This window comes from Sturnira hondurensis, unplaced genomic scaffold, assembly GCF_014824575.4.
Source record: "Sturnira hondurensis isolate 20B ecotype Veracruz unplaced genomic scaffold, ASM1482457v3 Scaffold0000396, whole genome shotgun sequence".
Taxonomy (NCBI): Eukaryota; Metazoa; Chordata; class Mammalia; order Chiroptera; family Phyllostomidae; genus Sturnira; species Sturnira hondurensis.
In genome coordinates, this window is record NW_028073027.1 from 219,662 (window position 1) to 239,440 (window position 19,779).

General features: G+C 42.9%; 1 protein-coding gene across 7 annotated transcripts in view; it reads left to right on the top strand.

Moving 5' to 3' along the window:
• The window catches only part of ST6GAL1 (ST6 beta-galactoside alpha-2,6-sialyltransferase 1), a 131,797-nt gene that overhangs the window by 42,901 nt on the left and 69,117 nt on the right, over positions 1-19,779 (top strand). The window contains exon 1 of one of the 7 annotated variants that reach the window (XM_037036619.1): positions 10,927-10,946. The exons of the other annotated variants lie outside the window; for them this stretch is intronic. The gene's annotated coding sequence lies outside the window, so the exon portion shown is untranslated. Of the gene's footprint in view, positions 1-10,926; positions 10,947-19,779 lie in introns of those variants that run through there. 7 annotated transcript variants of the gene reach the window in all.

Sequence of the window (19,779 nt, forward strand, 5' to 3'; positions counted from 1 at the left end):
TGGTGCTGTTGAATCTGAAGCCTGTATTCTTCCTCCATACCCCATGTTTCTTGAGTCTTCATATGGAATGAGTGCTGTGATGCCAGGCACCGGTTTTTTTTGTGTGCTTGATACAGTATAAGCAAAAGAGACAAAAGTCCTGCTGAGACCTACCCCACGTGTCCCCCTGTTGGTGAGGGGAGATGGCCTTGCTCTTCAGAAGGTCTCCTGTTGCAGGTGTCTCTGGGCTGCCTGTGGTGGCTGCTGTGTTTTTTGCTTTTGGCTATGCTGGGGTGAAACTCATGGCTCAATTCACTCCTCAGCCATCAAGTCACATGGATTCCATTCTCTGACTCATTTCTGAATAGTTTCACTGATGTGGCCCACAGGCAATATAGAAGTTTATGATGCAAGGACCAGGGTTCCTGCCCTGCACCACACCCCCAAAGAGAACTGATTCAGTTTCATACTTTAGCCCTCATAAAGTCAGGTTATTTTGGCCTTATCTGCCCCTAGCCAGTGAGAATTTGGACCCAATGTTTTCACTTGTACTTTAGACTGTTTGCCAGAGTTTTCGGAAAAAAGCCTAGATTATTAATGCCCTTGCCGGGAACAGCTACGCCCTGCCAGGCTGTCATGTGAGCCCTCTAAAAAGTCCAGGCTGCAGGGCCAGCACTTGCGGGCCCACTGGCTCAGGTGAGAAATGTGATCCCATCCTGCAGGAACTGCAGCCAGCCCAGGAGGGCAGAAGGCCACTTGGAAGGGACAGATCAGGGTCTCACCTAGGAATTCACAACGGCACAGTGAGCGACCTGGGGTCTGATGCCGTCATGGAGCTTTGTGGGGAGGCACAATTTTTGAAGGTCTTTTTAGTCTGAAGGCCCAGCTTCCTCCCCCATAAGATAAAAATGAGTATATTGCCCTGGCTGGTGTAGCACAATGGATTGAGTACAGGCCTGTGAACCAAACAACCGGGTTCGATTCCCAGTCAGGGCACATGCCTGGGTTGCAGGCCAGTTCCCAGCAGGGGACGCACGAGAGGTAACCATACATTGATATTTCTATCCCTCTCTCCTCCTCTAAAGATAAATAAATAAAATCTTTAAAAAATGAATATATTAATAACCCGTTTAGTAATATTTGGAGGTGTATCACTCCTTACTTGGACACTATGCTAGCCACTTGACATAAATTACAGGTATACTTCAGAGGTATTGTGGGTTTGGTCCCAGACCACTGCAATAAAGTGAGTATCCCAATAAAGCAAATTGCAACAAAATGAGTATGTCTATAGTTTCATCCTCAGAAGAAGTTTTTAAGGTAGACTTATTACCTTGATTTAATGGATGACTAAACAGCCCCTGAGAGATGAAGTGAATTACCTAAGGCCATGCAGGTAGAAAAGAGCAGAGGTGGCATTTAAACCCAGGACTCTCTCATGCTCCTTTCAGGACCTTGTAAGCCACCAGAGACAGAATAATGTTTTCCCAGTTTACCTTCAGGTTATCCCTGCAGTTGTCTCAATTCCTCTGCCTCCCATCTTTGTCTCTTTCTGTCCCTGTGTTTGGAGCCTTTTATTCTAGTGAGGACTTGACTAGACTTCAAAGTCAGTCATGCCAGAGGTGGGTGGTGGTGCTGCGGGCCGACCAGGGGTGAGGAAAGGTGGTCTCTGGCAACTTCTCTTCTATCACTTGAAGTGGCTCCGCTTCACCTCCTCATGCTCCTTTTTATTTATTTTTTATTTTTATTTTTTAATATATTTTATTGATTATACCATTACAGTTGTTCTATTCCCCCCCTTCATTCCCCTCCACCCTCACTCTCCCTCCCCCACCATTCTCCCCCCCTTAGTTTATAACCACGTGTCTCAGGTTCTTTGGATTCTATATTTCCCCCACTATTCTCGCCCTCCCCCCTATCTATTTTCTACCTACCATCTATGCTATTTTCTGTGCCTTCTCCCCCCTTCTCCCCCTCCCACCCCCCTGTTTCTAACCCTCCATGTGTTCTTCATTTCTATGGTTCCACTCCTGATCTAGCTGTCCTCTTGGTTTGCTTTTGTTTTAGGTGTGGTTGTTAATAACTGTGTATTTGCTGTCCTTTCACTGTTCATATTTTTCATCTTCTTTTTCTTATGTAAGTCCCTTTAGCATTTCATATAATAAGGGCTTGGTGATGATGAACTCCTTCAGTTTTACCTTGCCTGGTAAGCACTTTATCTGCACTTCCATTCTAAATGAAAGTTTTGCTGGATAAAGCAATCTTGGGTGTAGGTCTTTGGATTTCATGACTTGGAATACTTCTTTCCAGCCCCTTCTTGCCTGTAAGGTCTCTTTTGAGAAATCCGCTGACAGTCTGATGGGTACTCCTTTGTAGGTGACTGTCCCCTTATCCCTTGATGCTTCTAGGATTCTCTCCTTCATTTTGGTCTTGGCTAATGTAATTATGATGTGCCTTGGTGTGTTCCTTCTTGGGTCCAACTTCTTTGGCACTCTCTGAGCTTCCTGGATTTCCTGGAAGTCTATTTCCTTTGCCAGACTGGGGAAGTTCTCCTTTATTATTTGTTCAAATATGTTTTCCACTCGTGGCTGTTTCTTTCCCCCTTCTGGTACCCCTATAATTCGGATGTTGGAACGTTTAAAGATGTCCTGGAGGTTCCTAAGCCTCTCCTCATTTTTTTGAATTCTCATTTCTTCATTCCTTTCTGGTGGGATGTTTTGTTCTTCCTTCTGGTCCATTCCATTGATTTGAGTCCCAGTTTCCTTTCCATCACTATTGGTTTCCTGTGCATCTCCCTTCATTTCAATTAGTTTAGCCTTCATATGTTCCTCTAATTTGTGACTATACTCTACCAATTCTGTGAGCATCCTGATAAATAGTGTCTTAAATTGGGCTTCTGAGAGGCTGGCAATCTGTTGGTCGCTTAGAGTTATTGGCTCTGGGACTTTGAGTTCTCCTTGCACCATCTTTTGGGCTGTTCGTGCCTGTTCCATAGCAGGATCAGAGCCCAAAAGTGTTCACTAGAGCAGGGCAACTAAGTCGCTGGGTTGTGATGTTGTATGTGGGGGTGGGGTCAAAGAGGGACTGTGGTGTCCTGTCCGCCGCCTGCCGCCGCGGCCCTCACCGGTGCCGCAGTTGGTGCTGTCATCGGGCCACGCGTTTCGTCCCACTGCACGTGAGTGTGCCACCGCTGTCAGCCCTCGCCCCCTGGGGCCTGCGTGGTCTGTCTCACTGTGCGCGAATGTGCGACCGCGGTCTGCCCCGCACCCCAACTGGTTCCCGTCTGCCTGCACGCCTGGGTCGGGGGCCCTGTCCTGCCCGACCCTCCTCACTGCTGGCTCCGCCCCTCTTACCATCCCCGTTGAATGGTTAGATGTAGTCGGACTTCTGTATAATTCAATTTTCTGTCCTTTGGTTGTGTCTTTGTTTCTCCAAACCTTTGTTGTATTCAAACTTGGTTGTGGGAGAAGGCACAGTGTTTCCACCTATGCCTCCATCTTGGCAGAAGTCCTCATGCTCCTTTTTAGTGCCAGGAGTTCAACACTGAGTTTAGAGGAAATCTTCTAATAACGTCACTGGTTTGCTTAGAAAACCTCCACTAGTCTCAATTTCTTGCAGGATAAGCTTGAAACTTACGTCTGGAGCAGATAATTTCACTGATCTCCATTTCCAGTCACTGTGGCTCTCATACCTTCACCCCTTGCCGCGTCTCACCATTCCTGAGTACAATGGGCCCAGTTTCAGGACTGAGATTTTGAACGACTTTCTGTTGGGCATGCCTTTCTCTGCCTGGAAAACTCCTGTTAACTCTTCAAAACCCAGAATGAACATTATTTATTCTGATTTCCTCTAGCAGAGCTGGTGCTGCCCAGCCCTTAGTTCTTAATGCCTTACATGGCTTTTCACTCATCAATTCATGCATATTTCTCTTCTTCTAAGGCTTCAGGAGCAGGAATTGAATACTTTTAGTTCCATATCACATGTACTTGAGGCATATTTGTGTGAACAAATGAAGGGGGGCTCATTAATAAAACCATGTTTGGAAGTATGAATCGCAGGTGGTCCCACCTTAACTGAAATAGAATGTTACTTCAGAGAAAAAACGGTGGTAATCAAGGACTGTGGTGCTATTGATTGTTTGACAGAGGAGCCAAGCACTGTGCTGAGAACATGATTGCAAATGAGCCAGGAGAGAGGCAGAGAGGCAGACTGAGACCCAGAGGAGTGAAGTAATAGTGCAGTGCCTTGAAGTTGGGGGGTGGAGCATGGCTTGCCCTGTTCTCTAAGCCAGCCTCTTGAACTCTGTCCCTGCCCTGCCTCCCAGGAGAGTAGCTCTAAGGGCAGGGTTGGTTGCAGACCTGGAGAAAGAGTGGGAATTGTAGATGGTCCCAAAGGAAGGGGAGGGAAGTGGCATGGAAGAGAGAGGAGGAGAAGCAGATGCAGGAGAAAGTCTAAAGCCAACTTTTCCCCCTCTACTGTGGTACTGAGGGCATCTTGCTGGCCAGAGCTGATGCCTGATGGCTGCTCCTGAGGATGCAATATGAGCTGGGTCCAAGTGTGAGTTTGGAACCAGGCCCTGGATATGTAGGTCATCTGTACTACTGGGCCTCCTGCCCACTTGATTTTTTTCTTCTCTTGATGCTGGGTATTGGCACTTAGACTTTGGAGATGGTCAGATCTGAGTTTAAATCCTGATCTCAGGCACTTTAATTGCTAATTGTATGGCAATGAGCAAAAATAATACCGATGCTATTTTTCTAGGGTCACTGGGGTCAGTGATGATGACAGTATTTGCAGGCCTTGTGCTATGTGGCTTATGGCTTCTTATTTATTCCTCTGAATGCCCCATAGGTAGATGCTGTTATCATCATGAACTCACAGATATGTAGCTGAGGTTCAGAGAAGTTAAAAAAGTTTTCCAAGATAACCAAATGCAGGGGGTCCCAATCTTTTGGCTGTGGACCAGCATGGGTCTGGGCCTGTTAGGAACTGGGCAGTACAGCAGGAGGTAAGGTTCAATGTAATGCTCTTGAATTATCCTGAAACCATCCCTCCCCTCCCCCTGCCCCTCCTCCTCTCTGCTCCCAGTCTGTGGAAAAATTGTCTTCTATGAAACCCATCCCTGGGGCAAAAAATGTTGGGGACCACTGACCTAGTGAGTAAATGGTGGACCCATGTCAGCTACACCTCATCCACTATGCCACCAGTGTCCTGTTTGCCTGATCCTAAGAGTCATCTGAGGCTCTCGTTAAAAGAGCAATTGCCAGGCTTGGTCTCAGATTCTTATTCAGTCTGACTGGGGTGAGGCCTGTGGAGCAGGGGATGTAACAGTTACCTAGAATAATATTAGAATCTGTCAAGTTCAAGAAACACTATATTGTGCCTTCATGGTTGGCCCTTAGTAAATATTAACTAAAGGATATTTTACCATGCAAGATTTTCATCTTTTAAAAGTCCATAGTCCTGGCCACGGAGCTCAGTTGGTTAGAGTGCCATCCCAGTATGCCAAGGTTGCAGGTTTGGTCTCCAATTTCTGATCAGGGTGCACACAAAAAGCAGCAAATGAATGCATAAAAATGTGGAATGACAAACCAGTTTCTCTCTCTCTGCCCCCCTCCCCTCCTGCTCCTTTCCCTTCACTCTCTAAAATTAATAAATAAATTTTTTTAAAAGTACCTTGTCTTAGAACTAGGTCTTAAAGGTCAAGGGCAGTAGATTCTGAATCAGCGAATCTACATTCTAAAACACTAAACTGAGAACTATCTGCAAATGGAATGAACTGCCCTCAAAGATCCCTGTCACTTGTGGTCAAGCAATTGGTGATAAACACCAGGTGTCAGGTGTGCCAGCTGAGAGGTCAGTTCTTCAAGAACCAAGTGCCTTGTCAGTGTCTGCCCTATGTATGCATGAACTGAGGAGGACTTCGGTGTTTAAGTTTCCAGAAGTGGAGTTGAGCCACTATGCAAAGTCAGGAAGTTTCTCATGGTGGGCAGATGTCTTTTTAAAAAAATTATTTATTTATTTATCTTTAGAGAGGAAGGGAGGGAGAGAGGGAGAGAAATAATGTATGGTTGCCTCTTGTACATCCCCTGCTGGGAACTGGCCTGCAACCCAGGCTTGTGCCCTGACTGGGAATCGAACCGAGATTGTGTGGTTTGCAGGCCCACACTCAATCCACTGAGTTACACCAGCCAGGGCTGGGCAGATGTCTTTTTATGTCTTCATATTTCTGGGTCTTCTTGCCTTGCTTTTTAAGTTCTTGAGGCCCATCCTATGAGTATATAAATTATAGAACATAGTAGGATACATTGTTCCATTGGCACTTGGAGAAAGGCTTGACCCCTATTTTGGTTCATTGACTTTCTGTTTCCAACCTTAGCCTTAATGAAAAAAACTCAGCACAAGCTTCCTTATAGACTAAGAGCAGTCTTATAAGACCCTGCTCAAAAAATGGAAAGAACCCTACTGAAATTATTGTCTCGGGTACTTTAATTCTAAGATCCATGATAATAGCTGCCACTTTGAAACACTTATTGTATGCTGGATGCTTTACATAGCGTTTCTCATTTAATCCTCCCAACAACCCAATGGTATAGGTGACAGTACCCCTGTTTTACAGATGAATAAACTGAAGCTCAGATAATTCAGTTAAATTGCCCTTTGTGACTGAGATAGTAAACAGTAGAGTTGGATTTCAAACCAAAGTCTATGTGATTCACAAATTAGAAGTTATTATGCCCATATCACTTTGCCTCTCTTGATTGGATTGAAGCTTAGGGATTAATTATCCTGACTGGTGGTAGAAAGAAAGCTGTGTACAGAGTATATCAAAGGGGTGGCAGATCTCTACATTTACATCTAAAATTATCCTTAACTTTTATTAGTGTGGATGACCATGCCATTCCTTAAGTCATCTTTTGGTGACTGCAGCAGAAATAGGTTTCTGGTTACTAATGACTGCCAGTGAGATACATTAACGCTAAGGAAGGTGGCCGGCAACAGTTGGGGAGCATGTGTCTGCACTGCCGGGGCACTACAGCAAAGGTGTCACGGGCCGGGCAGTTGGCTGCTCTTGAGGAGTGATGACAGCTGGGAAGATGAAGTGAGAGGAAGGAAGTGTGAGCTGTGCGTCACTCAATTAACCTTGAGCTGGAGACCAAAGCGTTACCTGGGTCTAATAACTTGGACAAGGAGACTGCCTGAGTCCTGTCTTGGTCTGTCAATGCAAGGAGATTGCATCATCTAGTATATAGTATAGTTTTGGTCTGTTAGAAAAACAAAATCCTCCAAGAATGGCAAAGGAATTTGAGGACTTTCTCCAACTTTAGCTCTATTTGCTATAACTATGAACAGATCTTATTTTTTTTGTTTTATATCATTTGCATACTCATAGAAGATGGAGGGTCCTCTAGCACACTCCCTTTTGTGCTGTCTTGTCTTCCAGCAACTCCATTGGCGTCCACTTCAAGCTGGGCACACTGAGACACTGCCCTTTCTCTCCTCCTTTATCTCCGACCACTGATGAAGCCCTGGTATCTTGCCTCACCTCTTCACTTTGTACTTAAAACTCTGTTTACATATTTCTTTATTGAAGACTCCTGGCTATAGCCAGCCGTTCTAGTAAGAGTCCCTGTCTTCATCTTCCTTCTTTCCTCTTCTCTTTCTTTTTTTCTTCTTTCTTTCTTTCTCTCTCTCTCTCTTTCTTTTTGCCTTTTACAGTTCAATTTACTATATAGAAATCATTTGGGTTTTAGATTTGTAGTTAAATTTTACAAAATTATAATATTATAAAATTTTTAAAAAGACTATTACATTAATTCAGTACTTTTTTATCATAACAGATTGAAAATACTTACATTTAATCTTCAGATTAAATGTTTGCCTTCAGATTAAATGTTTGCCTTCAACCAGGCAAACAGTCCTCAAATACAATACAGACATTTCTTAAAGCTATATCATTCAATGTGATTTTGTCACTCTGAGTTATTACACATAGAATGGTTCTTCTCTGAATAGGGTGAATTGACATGCCATGAAGCTAAAAGTTGTATAGTTAGGCCAAAGACTCAACATTGTACCATCTTTTAAAATATTTAGCATTTCCAGACCCCAAAGCACAGCATAGTAATAAGGTTGAAGTGTTCCTCCTCCTTATTACAGTTAAAAAAACTTGCCCGGTAACTTGGAGTTTGGCGTAAAATCTCATATTTTACCTTGAGAAAGTCCAAGCTATGAGTGATCCCTGTTTTGATTTCTTACTTTAGCCCAGATGGCATCTTTTTCTTATTTTTTTGGAGCTCCTTGTATAAATATGATCAATTTTATATAGCTTGCCCTTTTATTACAGTAATATCATTATATTTATTCATCTTGTTTATTTATAGCCTCAGGTATACTGTTTGTTTTTCAAAACTGCTTAAGGGTAGGAACAGTAGTTTGTGTAGCTGTAGTGATGATTATATTTTTATTTCAGTGTCTAGAAGGTAGTAGGTAGCCAATAAAATTGTTTTCATTAGTTCAACTGATGTTCATTGGATACTTACCATGGCCTGGGCACACAGGTACTAAGAATATGGAGATAATTATGACTTGGTGGTTGAAAGACTTACAGTTTTAAGGGAAGATAGACATCTAAGCAAATTAAAATTACATTTCAATTTTATTTGAGCTCTAATTGAGGCTTAAGTAAAATTTATTAGGGGCTCACATGAGAAATAATAAGAAAGATGAAGACAGATTTAAGAAATGTTTTGAATAGAAACAGTAGAACTTTATTTCCTATTTCCTTTGATTCAATACCTTTTCAGGGCTTGTAACAGGGGCAATGAGGTATCAGGATGAACGAGTGATCCAGGAGCACCCAGGGTGAGGGAGGAATGAATATGGAGTAAGAAAGAAGGAAAAGTTGCAGATACTAAGCCTAGCAAGATAGTAAGAGATGGAGAGGGTGGGGGAAATGAATCTAATTACTAACACATATGGAGTGTCTATGACTTTGTACAAGGTAATTGTTCATTTTTCCTTCAATGTTACCGTAAGAGGTAGGTACTGTTATTTTCTCCCTATCACAGGTGAGGAAATACACTAAGAGCAGTTGAGCCTTAGTGTATTTGAGTTGAGTGATTCAAGGCCAAACAGCTAAGAAGTATTATAGTAGAGTCAGGTTTAAACTCAGGAACTCTTGCTCCAGAGTAAACATCCATGGGCCAGTGGAAAGCAGCTCAGCCAGCTGTTCATGAACCTCCAAAGGGCCTCAGTGCTGATAATGCCCACATTTTTACCTCCAGCCAAGACTTGCTCCTGAGGTCTGTGATTTCCTACCAGGTTGAGTCTTTACCACGTGGCAGTCTAATCTCAAACTCAGGATACTGCAAACTGAACTCCCGATCTTCCCTTCCAGATCTACTCTTCCCTCATCTTACTTGTTGTTGTTGTTGCTACTGCTGAAAATAGGATCATTCTTCCAGTTGCTTGGACCCCCAAACCGTGGAATCATCTTTGATTCTTTCTCTCACGTTCACATCCAATTCACTGGGCTTGATTTTTGAAGCACATCTAAAGTGTATCTACTTCTCTGCTGCAACTACCTGGTTCCAGCTACCTGCGTCTCTCACCGAGATACCCTAGTGACCTCCTGATGGTTTGCCTGCTTTCACCTTGTCCCCTATTCTTATCCCCACAGAGCAGCCTGAAGCGATATTGAATCAGATCAGGTTGCCTCTCTGCTGAAACCCTAGCAGTGGCTCTCAGTTTTACTCAGAGTAAAAGCCAAAGCCTTTATCCTGACTTATAAGGCACTGCTGGATCACGGCCCTCCTCCGGTTGTCTCTGTTCCTCTCTGACCCCCTTTTCTTTAGCTTCTTGGCTGCTCCTTCCTGCCCAGCCAGTGCACAGCAGTGCACTCCTGCCTCAGGGCTTTGCACAGGCCCTTCCCCCTGCCTCAAATGCTCTTCCACATACACTGCAGGGCTCACTCCTTCACCTCCTTTCATTCTCTGCTTAAGTGTCCACCTCCCAATGAGACCTATTCTCTCTGCCCTTTTAACAATGGAAACCTGCCTCAAGTCATTTCTTCCTCTTTCTATTCTCTGCTACTCTGCTTTGTTTCCCAAAGCACTTAGCATCTTCTGAGATACTAAATAATTTACTGATTACATGTTGTGTGTGTGTGTGTGTGTGTGTGTGTGTGCCTTCCTCTGCTAGAAAGCCAAGTTCTCTGGGCAGTGACCTTCATCTGGTTTATTCACTGTTGTATCCTAAGCTGTAAGATTTGTGGTAGTGGTTAATAATTTTTTTTAAAAAGGAGTAAATGTAGAGTGTAAAGTTTTTATACAGGTGGCCAGTTTAAAGACTTTTTTTTTTAAAGATGTGTTCTGGAGTTTGGGGGAGATGTCACAGGGGGCTGGCCACTGCACTGTGTAATGGGGTACAGAGCACATGAAGTCCTGCTGAGGCTGAACCCGTGGGATGTGGGTGTTTGAGGGCAGGCAGGAAACCCCCACCACAGGAGGCTGATGGGGAAGGAGCTGGGGCTGGGGGGTGGGGGGGACTCTAAGCAGGGAATCTAGGAGGATACCTGTCAGGCTTTAGAGGGGGGGAGTTTGAAGAAAAAGAACTGAGAGTCCTCAGTGGGTTAGGTATTGGGAATTAGAAATGCAATTGTATTGAAATGATATGGGCTGACTTCAGTTGTCTGACACACAAATGGAAAAAAATTAAGAGACTGTCTTGAGGAAGGAGACATTAGGTTGTTGTTTGAGGAAGTGATTGGTTTGAGGGTTTTTGTTTTTAGCTGTTAAAAAGCAGTGATATTTTAGGTGTGTGAGTGGGGGTGGGGAAGTGACACAGTAAGCTGATAACATCCAGACTGGTAAATGGAACATTTATTTTCCTCTAGCCTCTACAGAGTAGGCAGAACCAGCAGGTGAAAGCCAAGGGTTGTGAGGAAGGGTTCAGCCTGATGTATAGTAAGTAAAAAGTTTTTCATAATGAATATTGGGCTGCCTTGGAAGAAGATGTGATCCTTATTACAGGTGTGAAAGGAGATGTTGGCTGACAATGTTTTTGTTGCTATTGAGTGGGGAATTAATTCAGCAGGTAGTGGGTTGCCACTTGAGTATCCGCGAAGGTCTTTTTAACTAATGGTGTCCTGCTATACCTCCAAGAATGCTTAGACCCCACACAGCGATGCAAGGGAACCCCGCTAACAATTTTGGTGGGCTGATGGGGTGGGGCAGTGTAGAAGGTTTGGCCTTTAGATGAGTGCTCATGATTTAAATCTTCTTGTCCTTACGTATTGCTGTTGACAGATTCTGCGACTTGAAGCAGAATGATGTATAACAACACCAATTTTACCATAGGCTAATTGCTATAAACAAGAGTTAAGTTTGTATGACATTTCATCGATGTTATAATAAGATGAAGTTATTTGAGGACCTCCTATTTGACTTTCTCTGCAATCAATAAAAAGTTAGAATCTCAAAGTGCCCACCAGGTAGCATTTTCTATTTGAAAACTAACAGAACTACAGGGCACTTGAATTTGAATGTCTTCTCCCCAGGACCTCAGGGACCTTTAGAACACCCTAATGTCCTTCTGGCACTGTTCTGGTCATCCAAATCCTACACACCCATCAAGGTCCAACCCTACATCTTCACAGGAACCCTCCACTTACCTTCTCTTATCTGTAGGAGTGGCCTTGCCTCTGTGTGACTTAGGCATGGGCTCTGGAGTTGACAAGTTGGGTTTAACAAACTATAGAAATGATCCCTGAAAGTATAGTCTTGACAAGTTGGGTTTAAATCCTAGCTCTGTAATAGTTAAGTGGCCTTGGGCAAGGGGCTTAATTCTTTATGTAGAGATACTCATCTTTACTTACACAATGCCGGTGGCTTGCATCTACCTTGCAGTATTATGAAAGTTGGAGAGAGACTGCCTAGTGTAGCACCAGACACATAGTTCATGTTCAGACAGCGGTATTGATATATGATTATTATTGATAGCCATCAGGCTTGACATCTGTGTTCAACCTACCCCATGGATGGTTTTTTGGTATGAAGAATTCCCTGGCCGGCATGATTTGCAAATGGAGTGAGTTGCTATAATAAACCAGTGGACTTGAGATTTCAGGGGGAAAAATTGTCTTATAGGATCTGTTTTTTTTGGGTGGGGGTGAGTATTGATTATGGAGCCACCTGGACTTCTATCAACCCCAGAAGAAAAGTTATTTTGTATTCTCTTCTCTCCAGCATGTCAGATGATCAAAGGTAAGACAGTATGATGGCCAGAAGAAATGGAAGTGAAACTCAACCGGGCTGCAGACTTGCAGAAGTCATCCCATGGGACTTCAGAGTGGGGTTTTCAGTTAGGCAACTCATCAAGGTTTTTTTAAAAAATGTTTTAGAGAATAAAAAGATCTTAAATAACTGTGGCTTAAAGGCCTAATTTGCATGTAGAGGTAACAGCATGCTAAAAAGTCCTAGGCTTAGGGAGTAAGATTTGAATCTTTGTTCTGTCCCTTTGTAGCTGTGTGGCCTTTGTCAAAATCACTCAGTTACTCTGAGCTTCAGCTTTCTCACCTGTAAAGTAATTGGCCCATGGAGTTATTTGGAAGATTTAAGTTAAAATAGAAAGCACCTGGCACAGAACAGGGGCTCAGTAAATGATACTTGTAATAATGGTGATGGTTATGATAATAATAACAACTGACTAGGCTCTCTGAGCTCCGTGTGCTGTATATAGGTAGACATGGCTATGTGTCCTTAGCAGAGATTGCCTTTCTTGCCTGAGCTACACTGCATGTTCCATATTGGCCATTTATTTCAATGGGTTAAGATGTGATTATCTTCTTCCCCTAAACATTAACTCTAATATCAGGAGCCTTGTAGAGCTTCACGTCAGAAAAGCAGTGCATGGGTATGCAGAGTGGAATGTCAATTGAACTCTACCTACTCAGCATATTTTTTTTTTAAAGGGAGAGATTGAGAAAAAAAGAGAGTAATTGAAATAGTGCCCACAGTTCTGCTAATTACTCAGTCAGCATAATTAAAGGCTCACACAGTGCAGGTCGGGGATACATGAGTCGGGTTCCCTTAGTCTTCCCAGGGTAAGCATCTTGGGCTTGGTGCAATTCCAGTGTTGAAATACTTGTCTTTTTCATGCTGCATGATACTAAACTTTCTTGGGTAATTCTGGTACCCAAGAAAAACTCATCATCTCCTCCAGGGCTGGAGAACAACCCAGCTATGTTGGATTCACTGAGTGAACTTTTGTATGAGTGTTCAGGGTTGCATAAACAGGTTGGGTATTCTATAGTTTCTCAGTGATTCAAGGTAGGAGGACCTAGTTTTTAACTTTCATGCATTGCACATGAATACCTATGCAAAATAATCTTAAGTTAAATACTTCTAATTCAGCTATTTGTTTATTTTTAATTTTATCTGTAAATATTTCACTGTATATGTTTAAAAAGCATTGTTTAAAAATAAAAGTTTAACTATAATATACTATTATCACATTTAAATAATGAACAGTCTCTTCATATCATTAGATGTGGAGTCAATATTAAAATTTCCTCCATTGGCCCTGACTGATGAGGCTCAGTGTTTTGCACACCAGCCTGCAAACCAGAGTCACCAGTTCAATTCCCAGTCAGGGCACTTGCCTGGGTTGCAGGCCAGGTCCTCAGTAGGGGTCGCATGAGAGTAAACCGCACATTGATGTTTCTCTCCCTTTCTTTCTCCTTCCTTTCCCCTCTCACTAAAAATAAATAAATAAAATATTTAAAAACATCTATATACACATGTATATATGTGTATATATGAGTATATGTGTGTGTACACACATACACTCGTGTATATATGTGGTATATACGTAGATAATTAAAAAAACAGTTGCTTATGCAAGTAGGTATTCAAATCAAGTCCCTACATTGCAATAAGTTGATATAAATTTTAATATTCTTAAAATGTTTTTAAGTAATAGTTTCCCAAGGGAGGGGGATTTTTGACCCTGGCACTGATTTTGCAGCTAACCATTGGGTAAGGTGTGGCTCCAAGGTCCGTACGTTCAGAGATGGCCACAGGCTCACAGACGCCATCTCTGCATAAGTACTTATCTTCCTCTCTTGCTCACTGTCCCTTTCAGAAACACTCATTTCCTTATATTAAATGAAAATATGACCTTTTGATATTTGAATACCAATCTGAAGGAGAAGTTCAGCTGCAAAAATTCAACTTCAACTTTTTACCCAAGAACCTTTGTGTATTTGCTTTTCCTGGGCCATGCAGGTAGAACATTGTGTTTTTGGTAAAGTATGAGTCTGCAGTTTAACTCAACTAACAGTAATCTAGATATTATTTTAGAATTAGTAAGAAACACACTAGGAGGTAGAGAAGCCCACCCTACCAACTACAGGATGGTGCAGCCTTTTGCTTTTCATGCTTGTTGGTATTGAGAAGTGGAAAATAATGTGTAGATGGTAAGGAGGTATTGAAACCAGAAGAGCCGGTATTCATGCTGCCTTTTACCTACCAGATCCAATAAGCACAGACAGAGATTGAATCTTTATGGGCACTTTATTCAGATGGCCAGTGATCCGAGAAGACAGTGGATTATGGCTCCCAACCGCCTTACGTTTCCTTTCAAGCCAGCCTTTTTATAAAGAGGAAAAAGTGTAGATAAGGGATTCAGAATTCAGGAAAGAAGTTAATCAGATAAAAGTTGCAGTCTGGCAATTTCCCTAAAATCTTTTCCTCCTCTGACCAGTGATTTTCTTTATCTGTGTCTTGTGTTCTGGGCGGTGGACCATCTGTCCCTGGAACACAATGGCTCGGATACCACCTTGATTGCTTACAGTCTCTTCTGGAGCACAAAGGTCAATTGCTTATGGTCTCCTGAAGTCAGGGTGGGCCCTCAGTTCCTGAAACAACAGCTTTTTACATGTGTTAACTACTAGGCTTATTAGCTATTGCATTAGACTAAAATTTTCCAACTTTTGAGTCCCCAATTGGTATTTCCTGGCTAAAAATAGGAACAGGATATTTTGAGACAGGGCTCCCACTCTCACAAGCCTCTCTGTGCAAATAGCTGAGGTTTGTGCAGTTGGCACCAATGGTCCTTACGTTCCTCGGTAGCTTACTGCATGCATCCCTCCGTGGGCTGTGGGCTGTGGCCTGTGGGCTGTGGGGTGAGCTGGGGGAACTTAAAATAGTGAAGGCACGAGGGCAGTGGTGTTCCATTTGCAGGAAGAACCTTTCAGCCAGGGGTCTCTCATGATAAGATTCACGTTGTTAGGTGGCACATTATACAGCAGATGCTGATGTTTACTTTGGACTAAATGCTGTAGCATTCCATGCTTGTTCATATCTTTTCGTCCTTGCAAATGCCTCTCAGAGTCCTTCCTGTTGGCCCTTTCATACATCTTTCTCCTCGCCACTCTTCTTTGCTTTTACCAAGTAATATGCACCCCCCACTCCCTTGCCTTCTGGTGCTTTATACACTTATGCGATTTTTCCATGACAAGTATATTCCATGTGGTACCATCAAATTTTTCCCCAAGGCCTTCTTTACCACTGCACCTGGAGCTCCCCAAGCTTAGCGCCTGGTACACAGGGCACACTCATTCTGTGTTGGTTTGGGGGGGGTCTGCCTGCAGCACTCTGTTTTGGCTGTGTTGAGGGGTATGTGAGAAGGAAGAGGTGTGTTTTGGGGGAAACCTGTGTTTAGAGACATGGAAAATAGTTAAATAAAAGTACAAACCAGAAGGCAGAGAATATCAGAAGTGGCAGACAGGACTGCTCAATCTCCTCACCCTACAAATTATACTACTTAATTCTGGCCTAGAGAGTCCTCTCCAGTTTATCAAGACTTTCATTAGCATTCTCTCATGCCACAAACAAGATGTTATTATTTCCTGCTTTGGAAATGACAGAACTATAGTGCAGAGGAGTGAAATGACGTGCTGAGGGTTACCCAGTTGGTGATGGTAGAACCAGCGCTGAAGCCAGCCTTCCAATTTTAAATCTAATTTCCTTTCTACTCCTTGTCACACGTCTCAGGTTGGTAACCAGGAGCCTGGAAAGAGGAAGGGGCTGCTTTGGTACCACAAATGTAGTTAAAGACTTTAGACACTGTTGATAGTTCCCCGCACTCTAGGTGGCCCGTGAATGGCACCTAGAACTAACATTGAACAGTTACTGTGTTCACTGGAAATAGAAAGTAAACCACAAGTGTGGGCTGCATACATAATTTAAAAATTTTATAATCATTAGAAAGTAAAAATAAACAGATGACATTTTCATGTAATCAGTGTAAATCTCACATTCTTTTATCCTGTATGAAATCTTCAGACTCTGCTGTGTATTTGACATGTGCAGCCTATCTCAATACGGGTTAGCCACATTTCTGAGGCTTGATAGCCACATGTGGCTAGTAGCCACTGTACTGGGCAGCACAGTCCTAAGTGGTTTATGTTTCTTTTATTTCAGCAATCACATGAAGAATTGTGTACAGCACTAACTAATAGCTGAGGAAATGAAGCCCAGAGAGGTTAGGTAACTTGCCTGGGGCCACAAAGTTGGAAGTTGAGAGAGCTGGATTCTGACCCAGGTCGGTCTCTCCTCTTGCCACTCTGGTGGACAGCCTATCCTCAGGAAGGCACCAGTGCTTCATCTGGACCCGGAAGTGTGGTTGAATTGAATAGGTGGAAATGAGCAGTGGCTCCCGCCTGAGGGTTCCAGCGGCTGCTGGTGTTGATAGTGTCCTGTATGGTGGGGAAGGCAGCCCAGGGGCAAAGCAAGGGTAGCCAATCGCCAAACCATTGTTATGGTTCCATCTGGGGGGTAGTCTTCAAATGTATGTGCCAAAGTTCAGGGAGTTCTTTCACAAGGCGAGACCCTCCTTTGGGACTTGAGGCCATTAATAAGGGTCTTTTTTTAGAATTTATGTGAAAATTGTAGGTTACAGCACATAGAGCTCTGCTAGCCAGAATCGGGTTGTGGGGTGCTGAGGAAACATGTTTGCTCTCCCCTAAGCTAAGGCAGGTGGTCTTTTGGAGGATGCTAGTTTCATCTTTTTTTTTTTAATCCTCACCCAAGAACATTTTTTTCCATTGCTTTTGAAGGGGGAGTGGAAGAGAGAGAGAGAGAGAGAGATCCTGTGGTTGTCTTCGAACCCACAACCTTTTTGGTCTGTGTGATGTCGCTCCTACCAACCGATCCACACAGGCCAGGGCTGTCTCCATAAGACTACGATAGTACTCTAACGGAGCATAAACTGGATTAAGAGGTCCCCGTGCCTGCCCTGCAGGCAACCAAATGGGTTCCAGGATTGTTTTTCTCATTTTATTCACAAACATTGCAAAGACAGTAAAGAGACACTTTTAAAATCCTGGCTTTCTGACACAATAGCGCTCATTTTACAATGTTTCTTTGCAATCATTGTCCATTTGTGAAAACAATAGTTTTTAATTATAATTTTAGTGTGGATGAACTTGATTTTGTTTCTCCCTTTATCATGAACACTTGATGCCTTCCCAGGATATCCCTGAATTCTGTATCATAATTTATTTGTTCCTGTGGCTAGATATTTAAGTTGTTCAACATTTTCTTGACATTTTACTCAATGCCACAGCCTGCAATCACATGCTTATGTTTCTTTCCTATCTTTTATAATTAGATTCTAAAAATTATAAGTTTATAAGTAAAATTGTATATTATTTATAACTATAATTATAAATATAAAACTATTTCTTTATAAGAAATAGTCTAGCTTTTGAATTCTGGGCCAGAAAGCTACATATATTTTCAAGTGTGTTGGTTGTTCTGGGATATTACTTCTGTTTTCTTGAGGTATTGCTTCCTTTATTTCCTCAAGTTTTATTGAGGTGCAGGTGACATACCAGCAGTGTATAAGTTTGTGTATAGCATAAGCCTCCCTCTCCCCAGCAGTGAGTTAGATGCGAGTTCATCAGTTTTGCCACAAAATCACCAGCATTGGTTGGGCATGAAAATTTACTCTAAAGTTTTCCTGAATTTAACAAAGGTAAAAATGTGCCAAGTGCCTGTGAGAACATCACTGATGTAACTGACCAGTTATCGGTGAGACAGGTGAGGCCACCATCGGTGCAGTGTCCCCTTCCTGGGAGGAAGGTTGGTTAAATAGTTTTCCTCTGCAGACTGAGGGTGAGGGCCACACCCACATACCCACCACCTTCAAGCCTGGGCACACACTTTTCTGGATGTGCCCAGGCTCACCTCCCTCTGTGTACAAAGGCAGGACAGAGCTCCATCCCACTGACTGTGACCTTCCTGTTTCCTTCCCACCCCCAAATGCACATGGATCTGGCATTGGAGGCAGAGAGGTGTGTGATGCTGGGCACATTTTTTACCTTTTTTTACTTATTTTCTTTGTCTTCAAATGAGGATGGCAGTGGCATCTTACTATAATGTTGCTCATAGGATTAAATGTGTTAATATTTGAAAAGTACTAAGAACAGTGCCTGGCACATAATGAGTACTCAGTGCTGTACATGTGGGTTTGAATCTCAGATCCAACACTTTCTAGATGCCTACATCGGGCAAATTCCATCACCTTTCTGGCCTTGAGCTTCCTTATCTGTAAATGGGATTGTAACACCTGCCCCACCGAGGTGTTGCTCAGTTTTCGTAAGATAATAAAAATAGAGCATTTAGCACAGAGTGCTGCACCTAGAAGGCCCTCTATAAATTCAACTAAAACTAAAGCTTTTTTTTAAGTTTAATTTTCTACTCTACAAAAGAGAGCGCTTTGGCCCCTTACATTGGTCTAAGCAGCAGATTTGTTGTAATCAATGCTTAGGTTTTGAGCAAGTTTGTTTTTGGTGTCCACAAGTATGTTTTTCTGTCCACATTGTAAGTCTGGGACTACCCTAAAACTAATGGGAGGTAAATCAACATTTTCATGCCCCTGAAGCTTTTAAAGGTTTTAAGTGAAGTCTCGTTTTTGAGGTTAGCAAGTATATAATTTTACAGAGAGAAGGTGATGCTTCATATACTTATTAATTTAGTGATTTCCCCCCCCCCCCCCAGTTGGTGTCAAAAAAAACTGTCAGGTTTATGGAAGTTTCTTTATACTCAGTGACACAGATCAAATTTGTCTAAATGATAAGGTAAAAACCGCATTCTTTAGAAAATGCAAAGAAACAACCTAAGGGACACTTGAGCACAGCCCATTCCCACCCCAACCTTCTGTCTGTGAAGCTCTTCCTCATCTTCATGTTTGAGTTGAGATGTCTCTCCAGGCAGCCTCCCTCAACCACCCAGGCTGGGAAGCTGGACTCCTCACGTAGTAATACACTCTGTAGCTGTATTCCCTCTACCTTTCTCTCTCCGTCTGGAGGCAGAGACTTGCCCTAGTCATCCCTGCGTTCTTGGTGCCTATCACTGGGCTTGAATAGCAGAGTACTCCGTAAGTATTGGTTGGCTGAATAGATGAATTTGCAAAATTCTGCTTGTGATGCTATGAGGTATGTGTACAATCATCACAGGTGGATCTGAAAAGTGAGGCAACTGGAAGGTCTGCTTGGGTTGAAGAATAATGAGTGTAATAATATTTGTTTGGAAAGTGCACAGGGCTCTCCTCCCACTTTGCACTCTGTGACGCATCAGTTGTTCGCTCGTCCCAGCTGGTTCTCACCCCTAAGTAGTTTCTCTTTTTCAACATCTTGCCAACTTCCATCTTTGCCATCTTCCCTTGCCAAGTGTTTGGGGTGAGGATAGTTCTGTGTGTGTGTGTTGTGCCCCATTTGTAGGTTTCCTGTTT